The sequence below is a fragment of the Patella vulgata genome, chromosome 5 (assembly GCF_932274485.2).
Source record: "Patella vulgata chromosome 5, xgPatVulg1.2, whole genome shotgun sequence".
In the NCBI taxonomy this organism is placed as follows: domain Eukaryota; kingdom Metazoa; phylum Mollusca; class Gastropoda; family Patellidae; genus Patella; species Patella vulgata.
The window spans coordinates 77,179,068-77,193,612 of record NC_065883.2 but is presented as its reverse complement, the minus strand read 5'-3'; positions in this window follow the sequence as shown (position 1 = coordinate 77,193,612).

The following is a 14,545-nucleotide window of genomic DNA, read 5'->3' as shown; positions in this document are numbered from 1 at the left end:
TATAATTCAGATATTCGTGTGATGAAAAGAAATGGGGTTTAACGCCCATACGCCATACAGTCAGCTAATAGGAAAATATGATCAGGACAGCGGCCGGAGAGAGAGAGAGAGAGAGATAGAGAGAGGAAAGAGAGAGAGAGATAGAGAGAGGAAAGAGAGAGAGAGAGAGAGAGAGAGGAGAGAGAGAGAGAGAGATGGGGTTTAACGTTCACTCGACACAAACTAGGTCATTTCGATACTAACATATGGTTCAAATTTATTTCAATAATTCGCTTGCGCGTAAGTGTCTTTATCAATGGGAGGAAACGGGAGGACCCGGAGAGAAACCCACGAGGTTGAATAGGCGACCCTACTCTTTGTCACGTACAACTGGAGAATCGAAACCATGTCAGTTGACTGAATGACAGACCTTATGAAACAGCGCGCACGGGCTAACCATTTGGAATTCACCCCCCCCCCTCATTATATAAGGAATATATTATCTTTATGCTTGACTGGATTTAATAGACATAAATATATAAGAAATGAAATGAAATGTGTTTAAAGTCCTACGGTTCTGCTCCGACTGAGCTAGTGAAGACCGACATACGCCAGTTTTCTATCAGGGACATTTTGCCCGGACAGCGACACTATGCCAACTGTGATATCGAATTCAATCTTCCAGGGGATCTTTTACGTGCACGCCAATGTATACACATGATCTCAGTTGTTCTTTCCATCCGAAGGACTAGACAGCTGTCCTCGTCAAGCCCTCCGTCTTGCACCACTGACAAGGGGGAACCACTTCGGAAAATCCCGATGAACTCTCTCGGCCAATGGAGGGATCGAACACGCGTCCCCAGGCTAGCGAGCCAGCGTTTTACCCACTTAGCCACCGTGGCTCCCATAAAATATAACAATGCTGCTATATTGCTGCTTCACTTGTCGTCATAGCAACAAAAACAAATCAAGCTATGTAATATTCACACACGCTCCATTTGTTACGTATGCCATGATATTCACCACGATCGTTTTAGGATAATAATACCTAGCAACAATATAAATAGTCAATAAACTATAACACATACTTATGGAAGAACAATTACTGATTTATTGGGCGACGTTTCGAAGAGTATTCTCTCAACGTTTTCAATATAAATAGTCATAAAATATTCGTAGAGTGTTTTGTATTCTGATGACACATGAAATCGATATCATCTTGCATTAAAAAAAAGGCACTGTGGACGAGGATATATTTGTACAATGGGAGACGATATATCTGTGCAGTGGACGAGGATATAATTGTACAGTATTCAGCGAATTATGAAAATAAAATTGAACCATATGTTAGTCCCGAAATGACCTAGTTTGTGTCGAGTGGACGTTAAACCCCATTTATCTCTCTCTCTCTCTCTCTCTCTCTCTCTCTCTCTCTCTCTTTCTCTTATTCTTGGAGGTTGAAGTGGATGGATGTCTGTGTGCAGAATGATCCGTTGCTAGTACATAGCCGTTGCTGCGGGACATATGTACAACTCAGTTTTATAAACTGATGCCAGACACCTTTAAAGCAGTGGTCCCCAACGTTTTCATCCACTCGCTAACCGAATATAAATTTGTATTTGTTCATTCAGATTTCCTTTATTAGGGGTGATCACTTTAATTTTATAAACACAAAGTGTATTTTAATAACACCGCACGCTTTCAATTGTTCACAATAGCTATTTTATTTCGTATAATTTTTTATATTCTGTATTGGTTTATTTTTATATATTTTGTATTTTTATGTTTTGGATCTTACAAAGTAAGAAATATTAAAGACCGCAGAATATTAAATAAACATAGATTTTAATATTTTGTTGCCGTTTTGAAATACGTTGTTATTTTGTTAGTCCAATCTCTGGAGGCTATGTTATCTGTGCAGTGGACGAGGATATAATTGTACAGTATTCAGTGATTTTTTTTATATGATATCATTTTTAAAGTGTACGATGATTGTTGTATATATATATATATATATATATATATATAATTTTATTTTTACAGTGGGCAAGGATGGTTTTAATTATGGAAGAAAGATTGGGTAACGCACCACGGCTAAAGTTTCAGGAATCATATTCTCAACAAATGAACGACTCACAGTCTCAACGCGTCTTTGTAGATCGATCATAATGGTATGATCGTTGGGATACTGTCAACTAGTCAATATTATACAGTGTGTGTGTGGGGGGGGGGGGCATTTCTGCTTACTGTTTCCAGGGTTTAACGTCCACTCGACACAAACTATGTCATTTCGGGAATAACATATGGTTCAATTTTATTTCAATAATTCGCTTGCGCGTACGGGTCTTTTTAGCAGTGGGGGGAAACCGGAGGACCCGGAGAAAACCAACGAGGTTGGACAGGCGACCCTACTCCTTATCACGCCAGTTGACTCAGTGCTACTCTGAATATACCCTAGGCTAGGGTCTTGTTTAATAAACGGAGCTATGAACTCAAATTCAAACGCAATATTTAATTTTAGGTTCCCACGGGATATTAGGGACAATACAATTGACCCTTATTGTGACGTGTGAGGGCTTTAATCTCTGTATATGTACTATGTATATCTATACTTTTGTTTCCGACTTTGTTATTATCACTGTCATAATTATTATTATTATTATAAATCTTTCGCCTGATATCAAGGCAGCATTGTCGATCTCTGAATGCAATAATGCAGTAATTTGCTCAACTACGACGTATGTTTATTGTGGGAGTTTTAATCTCTGTATATGAACTATGTATTTATATATGTTTATTCTACTGTATATTGTTGGATGGCCGAATGGTTAGCATGTGCGCTGTATCATAAGGCCTGTCATTGAGTCAACTGGCGTGGTTTCGAATCCCCGGTTGTACGTGACAAGGAGTAGGGTCGCCTATTTAACCTCGTGGGTTTTCTCCGGGTCCTCAGGTTTCCTCCCACTGCTAAAGACCCCTATGCGCAAGCGAATTATTGAAATAAAAATTTTTAAAAAAAATATGTTAGTCCCGAAATGACCTAGTTTGTGTCGAGTGGACGTTAAACCCCATTTCTCTCTCTATTGTGCTTTTAACTTTAACATTGTTTTTGTTTATCACTGTTTATAATTGTTTACCCGGGCTCAAAAAAACATGGCTACTTTACGGCTTTGTTGTTATTAATGTTATTAGTATCACTATTATGATTATTATTATTACAAATCTTTCGCCTGATAGATACCAAGGCAGCATCTGCCGACCTCTGAATACAATAATGCAGTAATTTGCTCAACTGCGTTGCTCGTCATTCAAAACAATGGTACTAACAAACCGCGACTATATATAAACCAATGAAATCGGGACTAGCAATTCCCTACGCTCATTGACTTCAACGTTAAATCCATGGGTCGGGTGTTCGATCCCTGCATTGGCCGAGAAAGTTCATCCAGATTTTCCGGTGTGGTTTCCCCTTGTCAGGGATGCAGGACGGAGGGCCTGACAAGGACAGATGTCGAGTCGTTCGGATGGAACGAAAAACCGAGGTCCCGTGTACATATTGGCGTGCACGTAAAAGATCCCTTGGCAGTTGTAATTCGATATAAGAGTAGGTCGTAGCGCCGCTGCCCGGGCAAAATTTCCCTCATAGCACACTGTATGGCGTATGCCCGTCTTCATTAGCCCAGTTTAGGAGCAGAACAGTAGGACGTTAAACCCCATTTCATTTCATTTCATTTTATTTGTTAAATCCATGACATTTCTTGACCTTTAAATTTAATTTCTTTATGAACATGTCCATGATTTTAATCTTTACAACCACAAATAGCCTTAACATGTCATATTCATCCGATGAAAAATATTGTTTAGATTTTGTTTTAGACTGGTAGGGGATTTCCCTAATTCTTGATTTTTACATGATTATAAATCATGATCTATCGGGTAGGCCTATATCTGGTACAATTGTATTCTTAACTGATATTTTAGCTTAATGTTGTATTCACGCCATATCTGTTCCCCATACTTAACAGAGGGAGAGAGAGAGAGAGAGAGAGAGAGGGAGAGAGAGAGAGTTTAACGTCCACTCGACACAAACTAGGTCATTTCGGGAGTAACATATGTTTTAATTTTATTTCAACAATTCGCTTGCGCGTAGGTGTCTTTAGCAGTGGAGGTGAGAAAACCCACGAGGTTGGACAGGCGACCCTACTCCTTGTCACGTACAACCCTTCAGGACAGAGATTTATTCTCGGAGGGTTGTACGTGACAAGGAGTAGGGTCGCCTGTCCAACCTCGTGGGTTTTCTCCGGGTCCTCCAGTTTCCTCCCTCCTCCCACTGCTATAAAGACTCCTATGCGCAAGCGAATTTTGAAAATAAAATTGAACCATATGTTAGTCCCGAAATGACCTAGTTTGTGTCGAGTGGACGTTAAACCCCATTTCTCTCTTTCTCTCTCTCTCTCTCTCTCTCTCTCTCTCTCTCTTATTCTCGGAGGTTGAAGTGGATGGATGTCTGTGTGCAGAATGATCCGTTGCTAGTACATAGCCGTTGCTGCGGGACATATGTACAACTCAGTTTTATAAACTGATGCCAGACACCTTTAAAGCAGTGGTCCCCAACGTTTTCATCCACTCGCTAACCGAATATAAATTTGTATTTGTTCATTCAGATTTCCTTTATTAGGGGTGATCACTTTAATTTTATAAACACAAAGTGTATTTTAATAACACCGCACGCTTTCAATTGTTCACAATAGCTATTTATTTTCGTATAATTTTTTATATTCTGTATTGGTTTATATTCTGTATTGGTTTATTTTTATATATTTTGTATTTTTATGTTTTGGATCTTACAAAGTAAGAAATATTAAATACCGCAGAATATTAAATAAACATAGATTTTAATATGTTATCAACCATGGTGTTCCACCAGACTTTAGACGTTTGACTACATACTCGTGCCACTGGAGGCTTTCCTATCAACCATGATGTTCCATTGGAGTTTGTCTTTGGAACCTTGACTACATAATCATGCCACTGAAGGCTATGCTATCAACCATGGGGTTTTGGACCTTTGACTACATAATCGTGCCACTGGAGGCTTTGGACCCTTGACTACACACACCATCGTGTCTATAGAGGGTTTTCTATCAACCACGGTGTTCAACGGCAGTTTGTCTATGGACGTTTGACTGCATAATCGTGCCACTGGAGGCTTTTTTCTATCAACTATGGGGTTCTATGTGGGTATGTCTGTGTGTCTATATTCTTCTTTACGTGTAACAGGGCAACCAGTGGGTAGCATTGTGAATGGAGGAATATATAGATCCGTGCCATGGAATTATACCTAAGTTATATGAGATTTAACTTGGGACCATTGTTTCGATACAATTCTGACCAGAGGACTATACACGAAATGATAATGATCGGTAATGATAAAAATATTGTAGACAGTTTAAACAAACCATTTATTAAAACTACTACTATTACTAGCATAGGGTTAGGATCCGCTTCCACCTAGTGCGATATCACAGGTAAATATTAAAATTTACTCAAAGTCATGCGAATGACACGAAAATGTGATGTGATAATTTTTGGAAAGACAGATATTTCTGTTAAATCCTTGCTTTTTGGTTTTGTTGCAATACAACAATAAAACATTATACAGCCATTTTAAGATTTTAACTATATTTTATACACAAATTGTAAAATAAAACATAATGTATTAAAAAACACTATCACAGAAACCTTAAATGTTATTTGGCTGAAATAAATAAATAAACAAAAATATATATTATATAAAATGTGGTACACGGGATGGAGAGAGAGAGACAGAGAGAGAGATAAATAAATAAAAGGGGATATATACTGTATATATAATATGATGTTCATGGTGTACATGGGATGGAGAGAGGGAGAGGAATGGGTTTAACGTACAATACTCAACGCAAACTATGTGATTCCGAGACTAACATAATATGGTTCAATTTTATTTCAAACATTCACGGGATTAATATTTGGATAATATCAGCAATATATAAAATCGTATCATGATTCTTCGATTAAAATACTATCTATAGCAACACCTATCCAATTTATCGAGTTCATCATATTTTCTTCCACTTAATCTGACGGCTAAAGTAATGTTAATGTTAACACAAAGTTCACCCGATTAGATTTTATTACATACTTCGAGAAGGTATTTGTTGGGTAATAAAACCTTCTAGTAGTTTATCGAGGGCTGGCCGTCCTTACCGCACGGTACAAATATTATCACCACTAGAAGCAACAAATTCCAGAACAAGCCAGAACTCATACCAAAATGGCCGCTTTATACAAATGAGTATTTAGGGGAATACTAACCCGAACCCTAACCCTAACCCTTTTAAGAGAAGTAAAAACTAAATTAGACCCAAGTTCAGTCTTTTAAAAGGGGTTAGGGTTAGGGTTCGGGTTAGTTATCCCCAAAATTCTCATTTATATAAAGCGGCCATTTTGGACTCCGGAAGCACCCGAACCTCGATAAACTACTAGAAGGTTTTATTACTCAACAAATACCTTCTCGAAGTATGTAATAAAATCTAATCGGGTGCAAACTTAATAAACGTCACGTCAAAATGATAGTCTACAGAGTTGATTATGGCCTTGTTATGTTAATAATTTATATAACATTTGAAGCCAAACCAAAAGATCTGCAAAGGGTAGATTTAACCCTGCCGTTTCTAGAACACGTGGTGTTACTTCTAGTAGAATTAAAGATTTTACCTGAGCTCGTGTAATAGCTGCCGTATATGTATAAATGCATTAAATGTTTGGAATGTTTAATTGTCTACGATATCACCTTAGGTGGAAGTGGACGTAAAACCCCAGAAACGAACGAACGGAATGTTTAGTATACAATATAAGACTACATATATAGAACAACAAGCAATACACCTGTTATATAATAGTGAGCAATTGTTTGAATAATACTAGATCTTTGTGTCATCTGAATAATATCTTCTCTAGGTTTTTTTTTATAAATTACATGTCAAACGTACAAATTGAAGCTGTAACAACGGTGGATTGTGGCTAAAACTATTCTGAAGGGTTAGGGTTAGAATTGTGGGTATTAAACTGACAGATAGTCTACAGATCGGTCAAGATCCAGTAGCGTGCCACATGTTTTATTATTCAGCCATGTCGTGTACATAATAGAGGGAGATAACTCCCAATCACCAGAAAACCCAATAGTCCAATTTATGGACTTGGAACATTATTATTACATATTCCAGACAATATAATAACCATTAAATCTCTACAGTCACAGAAGCGAATTCAATGTAAACCCCTCTCTGTTCAATTCTACGCCAATAAATAAATAAAAGATAGCGACGAGCTGAAATAATTGAATGGTGAAACGAGCTTAAATTGAGTCAAGGTTATTTATCTCGTCTTGTCCTCAAAATGTCCAATATCCCCACAAACACATTGGCATTGTTATTTCGACCCCTCAACTCGTTGCTGTGGCTACGACGGCTTGTACTTAAACGTAGGACATGTTTGCTTCGTTATCTCTAATTTGAGAGATATACGAGCTAAATCTGCCTATTGCAGATCTTTGTTTTGGCTTCAAATGTTATAATAATAATAATAATAGGAGATATTCAAATATCACGGATCACTTAATTGATTTAGTTTGAATAAAATATGAGAAGTATCTGAATCCTGATTCAAATAGGATACTGATGTCCCCTTAATCCAGAATATGATACTGGTGTGCTCTTAATCCAGAATAGGATACTGGTGTCCTCTTAATCCAGAATAGGATACTGGTGTCCTCTTAATCCAGAATAGGATACTGGTGTCCTCTTAATCCAGAATAGGATACTGGTGTGCTCTTAATCCAGAATAGGATACTGGTGTCCTCTTAATCCAGAATAGGATACTGGTGTCCTCTTAATCCAGAATAGGATACTGGTGTCCTCTTAATCCAGAATAGGATACTGGTGTGCTCTTAATCCAGAATAGGATACTGGTGTGCTCTTAATCCAGAATAGGATACTGGTGTCCTCTTAATCCAGAATAGGATACTGGTGTCCTCTTAATCCAGAATAGGATACTGTAATATATAGTTCACTGGCCGGTGCTCCATCTTCTCTTGTTTCACGACTCTAAAAGATCCAGAACACAGCAGCCAGGATAATATATATTGCTCTTCGTGACAGTCAGATTATTACAATTGTCCAAGAACTCCAATACTCAGAGAACTAAAATTCTCAAAGAACTCCATTTTCTTCCTGTTAGTTACAGAATCAAATCTTAAATTTTGTGTTTTAAGATGTTTAAACGGTACTTTTCCACAATTACTGAGAGATTCCTCACAACCCTGCCCCCATGTAAGGACCTAAAGATCTGTAGATAAGACACTCCTTGTACAGCCATAGCCTAAAACAGACCCACTATTTCCTACTGGAATGATCTGCCACTGGAAGAAAAGAACTCTCCAGAAATTGTTGTGTTTAGATCCAGGATTTTTTTGTTTCAGAAAGCATTCACTTTGGGACAGTTGTGATCGTTTTTGGACAGCGCTTTGAGGATGCTCAAACATGGATATTGCGCAATACACATGTACTATTATTTTTAAAGATAATTCTAGAGTCTGCTTTAAGCCTAATCTAGAATATTCCGTAGTTGAATATTGTCTGTGTCAGGTGACACTCTGTTGCCATCCATTAGTGACTTTTCTTTCGATTTTTTCTTAGATTTTTTCCTGAAAACAGGAAATTGTATATGAATTAAATAAAGACACAGTTTGAAGTTATTCATGATGACGTCATCACGTATAAATAGTAAGATATGAGTTTGCAAACAAGATATTTTCTAAAAGGACAAAGAAATAAAACATCGAATAGATATTTTATCAATTAGATAACAGCCAGAAATAAAATGGGTTCTGCACCGTTCTGTACCTACTGGGCTAAAAAAAAGACGGGCATAAGCCTTACAAAAATGAAATGAAATGAAATGGGGTTTAACGTCCTATACTGTTCTGCTCCTATACTGGGCTAATGAAGACGGGCATACTCCATACAGTGTGCTATGAGGGGAAAACTTTGCCCGGGCAGCGGCACTATCGCCTACTCTTATATAGAATTCCAACTGCCAAGGGATCTTTTACGTGCATTCCAATGTATACACGGGACCTCGGGTTTTCGTCTCATCCGAAGGACTATACAGCTGTCCTTGTCAGGCCCTCCGTCCTGCATCACTGACAAGGGGGAACCACACCGGAAAATCTGGATGAACTTTCTCGGCCAATGCAGGGATCGAACACCCGACCTCCAAGCTAGCGAGCCAGCGTCTTACCCACTTAGCCACGCCATAGAGTGTGCTATGAGGAACATTTTTACTCGGACAATGACACTACGACCTACTCTTATATCGAATTCCAACTGTCAATGGTTCTTTTGTGTGCACTCCAGTGTGTACACGGGACCTCGGTTTTTTGGCCTCTACGTTCTAAAAGGGTATACATTTCAATTACGACATGAGTTTTTTAAACTTAATGTATCAATGTGTACACAAGACCTCTGCTTTTTGGCCTCTACGTTCTAAAGGGGCATAATTTTCAATTAGGACATGAGTTTTTTAAACTTAATGTATCAACCGAGATAATGAGGACCCCCGCCCCACCACCCCCGCAGTGCTGTATGAGATATTTTGACAGGATAGCAGCGCTGTGGTTTACATAATTCTGTCCATAATTATATTTCACAGACTTGTGTCCAGGGTCCTCATTCACCAAAACTTAAACTAAGATACAATCGAAATTTTAAGAAATACTGCAATTCGATTGGCTGACCAATATGCAAATTGGATATATGCAAATTGATTTAACTGGTCAGCCAATCGAATTGCAGTATTTCTTAAAATTTTAAGAAATACTGCAATTCGATTGGCTGACCAATATGCAAATTGGATATATGCAAATTGATTAATTTTAAGAAATACTGCAATTCGATTGGCTGACCAATATGCAAATTGGATATATGCAAATTGATTTTACTGGTCAGCCAATCGAATTGCAGTATTTCTTAAAATTTTAAGAAATACTGCAATTCGATTGGCTGACCAATATGCAAATTGGATATATGCAAATTGATTTTACTGATCAGCCAATCGAATTGCAGTATTTCTTAAAATTTCGATTGTATCTTAGTTTAAGTTTTCGTGAATAAGGGCCCAGTATTATTTTATGAAGATGACACCCAAAGATGAGGGTTGGATAATCTCTCTTCTAAGCCGATGGAAATTGAAATCTTGAGCGATAACGTCAGGAACTGGGTAGCCATCTTCCTTGTTAAAGTCACAATTTCATATTTTCTACGAAAGTCAAAACATAATTATTTCTATGTCGTTTGCTCAATAGGTTGTCACAACTCACTATTATACGATCATAGGTGTCATTCTCAAACTTAAAACTCATTTACACCGGAAATAATAACACAATTACCCCCAATTACCTCCCTTGTTTTCAATACTCCACCATGGAGTAGTTATCTTCAAACGTTTGAATTTGATGATGAAAATGATAGTTTTGCCAATTTCTCAAATGGCAATAGTGAATTATAGGGTTAATAGGATTATTCTTTAACAAGGTAGGACTGTTTATAGATACCATCTATTTTAAGGCTTTATTTTAATAAATTTTAAAAATATAACTTAAAAATATGAAATTGCAACTTTAAATATATAAAATGTCTCTGTTTTGAGAGATTTTGAATCACTTTTAAATAAAAAATTGAATCTGGAAAGGACAATCAGTGTAAATATTTGGCATCCTGTACAGCTAATTAAACATGCGTTGGGTAAAATATCTTGATGGGCCTTATGTAATATAAACTCTTGATTTGTTCAACGTCCCATATTCGATATCGGGATCGAAGTTAACCGAGAAAGTTCCTACCCCTTGAGTAATATTTTAATTAAAAAAAATTGAATAACTACTAATTAGTAAAGAAACATAAACAATGTTTTAATAAAAAAAAATAATAAAGAAAAGAATGAAAAATGTTGAATGAGTTATCAATCTACAAATATAATCATTGACTAGCTACAAACTCACAAATATAGAACACATGAATACAAATAAAATGAAATGAAATGGGGTTTAACGTCCTACTGTTTTGCTCCGAACTGGGCTAATGAAGACGGGCATACGCCACACATGTATGGTGAAATGTTGGCAGGGTAAAAAAAAGAACAAGAATTAATGATCTCGTGTCGCAAGACTACTCATGGGGATATACCAAAAAACGATTGAATGAAAATTTTCTATAGACCCCTTTTGTGGACGAGCCCCAAATTCGTGAAAAAATAAACTAAATAAAAAGGATACGCAGATTCCGTATGAACAATTCTAATTATTCACTGAATTTACATTAAAACATCCATCTTGCACTTTACCGATGTCTAGAACAGTATGTTACGACGCACTGAAGAAATTTCACAGAGTGGTCCTTGTGGTTCATGTCTCGTTTGTAACTACTTCGTGACCACAGAGCTCCGAAGTCAGCATGTACTGACTCACTGGCTTGTTCACTATAGAATCATAATCCCTTTCTATTTCCGGGATCTGTCTGCTGTCTAGCGAAGAATTTAACTACATGATCAATGAGTGCATGACACTTGTTGGTGATTTTCGAGTAAAGTTCTTCATTGAGGTCCATTATATTCCCCACCATGGAGCGGAGGACGGCGGACTCCTAATGCGTCTGACTAGTTTCTGGCAGTGAACTCAGATTCCCCGAGTAAATTGTCCACGAGTCCGCCGTCCTCCGCTCCATGGTGGGGAATATACTGGACCTCAATGAAGAACTTTACTCGAAAATCTGGAGTCGCGAGAAACATTAATGATTGATGATAAAGTTGGACCAGCCGGACAAAAGGTCATTGACGTATTCAAAGCGTTCAATGAAGTGAGGATCAAATGTTTCGGAAAGATTCTCAACAGCAATTACAAGGACCCAATCCACAAGTTTGAGTCGACGTACAAAGACTTGCGGATCCCAATCACCAGCAAGTGCCATGCACATGTGATCATTAATTCTTGTTCTTTTTTTTGACCCTGCCAACATTTCAACATACCTGTGGCCACAGTGTGCTATGAGGGAAATTTTGCCCGGCAACTGTCAAGGGATCTTTTACGTGTACGCCAATGTGTACACGGGGCCGCGGTTTTTCGTCTCATCCAAATGACTAGACAGCTGTCCTTGTAAGGCAGACATGAATACAGTTTTAATGAAATGAAATGAGGTTTGACGTCACATTGTTCTGCACTGACAGTACTAAGGAAAACGAGCATACGCAATACAGTGTGTTGTAAGCCTACTCTTATATCGAATTCCCACTGTCAAGCATTCTTTTACATGCAACCCAATGTGTACACGGGACCTCGATTTTCCGTACAACCCTACGTTGTCCCTTGCCAGGCCCTCCGCCCTGTACGCCGGAAAATCCCGATGTACGTTCATGGCTTACTCATTGAACCACCGCGGCTCCCTAAAGTTTAAATGACTTCCCCATGGCGAATTCCACGATAAACAAAACGTATTATAAACAAATGGCAAGGCAAATGTTACAAGGTTAGCAGTCAACAAAAATTAAATATACTGAGCGCCATGGAAAACGCCTCACCTTTTTTTCCCCAAATATTTTATTACTAGGTGGTTTTATATGTATAATATTATGCAATACTATGAACTATTGTTTCACACAATGCTCCCAAACGCAAAACATATCGGCCAGTGTGCAAAAAAAAATTGCACGAGATGCACATGAAAAACCCAATATTCACGTGCAGCATTGTGTGTGAGCCCTTTAAAAGCATGTTTTCAACTTAATGTGCAGTACATGAACTGTGAAACGTCAATCTGTCGTAATTTGTTGTTGGACGTGTGAAGGAATCGAGCTAGAGATGCCGAGACTTACTGAAAATCAACGGAATGAAGCCATGGGAATGTCCAGGGCTGGCATGTCTACACGTGCTATTGCCAGACACTTCAATTGTCATCAGTCCACTATTGTAAGGTTGGTGGAACGTGTTCGAGTTACTGGATCAACACGTGACCGTCAACATCCTGGTCCACAACGCGTTACAACCCAGGCTCAAGACCGCTACATCCGGGTCAATCATCTGCGTGACAGATTCCGCCCAGCGACTCGAACAGGTGCAGCAGTCGTCGGAAGACAAGGACCAGTAAGTGCCAACACCGTAAGACGTCGTCTAAGAGAAGTAGGACTCCGTGCACGACGACCTTATGTTGGAGCTATCCTCAGGGATCATCACCGTCAGCGGCGTTTGATATGGGCTCAAGGACACCAGACATGGAGAAGAGTAGACTGGCAAAGTGTGCTCTTCAGTGATGAGAGTCGCTTTCATCTTTATCACGCTGATGGCCGTCAACGTGTGTGGAGACGTCTTGGGGAACGTCTTGCAGACTGCTGCGTCTTCGAAACGAATCGATGGGGTGGGAGAAGTGTAATGGTGTGGGGAGATTTCACACTTCATCACCGGACCGCCCTACACATTTGCAAGGGTCGCGTTAATGCTGTAGCCTACCGTGATGATGGCCCGTGGAGGACACACGCGCTACTGACATCTGTGTCGTACTTTTGTTTTTGACCCCTCTTAGACTTTGTACCCATGATTACAGATTAAATATCCATAAGTGTACAAATGTGTTGTTATTGATGTGTTCCCATTTGAATATTGTTCACAATAAGAAGCAAAATAAATAAGATATGTTTACAGGATCATTTTGTTATACGAAAAACTAAGTGATGCGTTTTCAATGGCGCTCAGTATATTATACATGAAAAGCTACAAATTAATACAAACAGCACACTGACAAGCTATAAAGTAATAAATTAAAAATAGCTACAAAAAGAATAGCGATTAGCTATAAATTAATAAAGAAGGTAAAACAAATAAAAAGGATTTGAATGAGATTCGTATCCTTAAACTAATCCATTTAATAGCATACATGGATAGCTACAAATTAATACAAAAAAAAGAACAGTGATAATATATAAACTAAAACGAAAGTAGAAAATGAAAAGGATTTTAATGATGTTCCAATCCTTAAATTGCACGATAGGCATAAGTTATTATCAACAACTGGCAAAGACTTGGTCTTAATATCAATACAAAAAGAACCCCCAACCCCACCGCCTACCCCAAGCACTTTGGTTTCATTTTAGAATTATAAAAATAAATTTTCAGTGAGATAAATTTTGATTAGCATTCAACAAGTTACCGATGTATTACACCCCAACCCCCTCCCTTCTTGACACCACTTGGTCTTAATATCAATATATCAATAACGCCCCCCCCCCCCAACAACCCCCACCACTGAGATGTGTTGACCCCCCTCCCCACCCACTTCTCCACAAATCCCGCCCCTTCTCCACATACCCCAGCTCCTTCTCCACAAACCCCACTCCCGTCTCCACAAATCCCACCCCCTTCTCCACAAACCCCACTCCTTCTCCACAAAACCCACCCCCAATTACACAAAACCCACCCCCT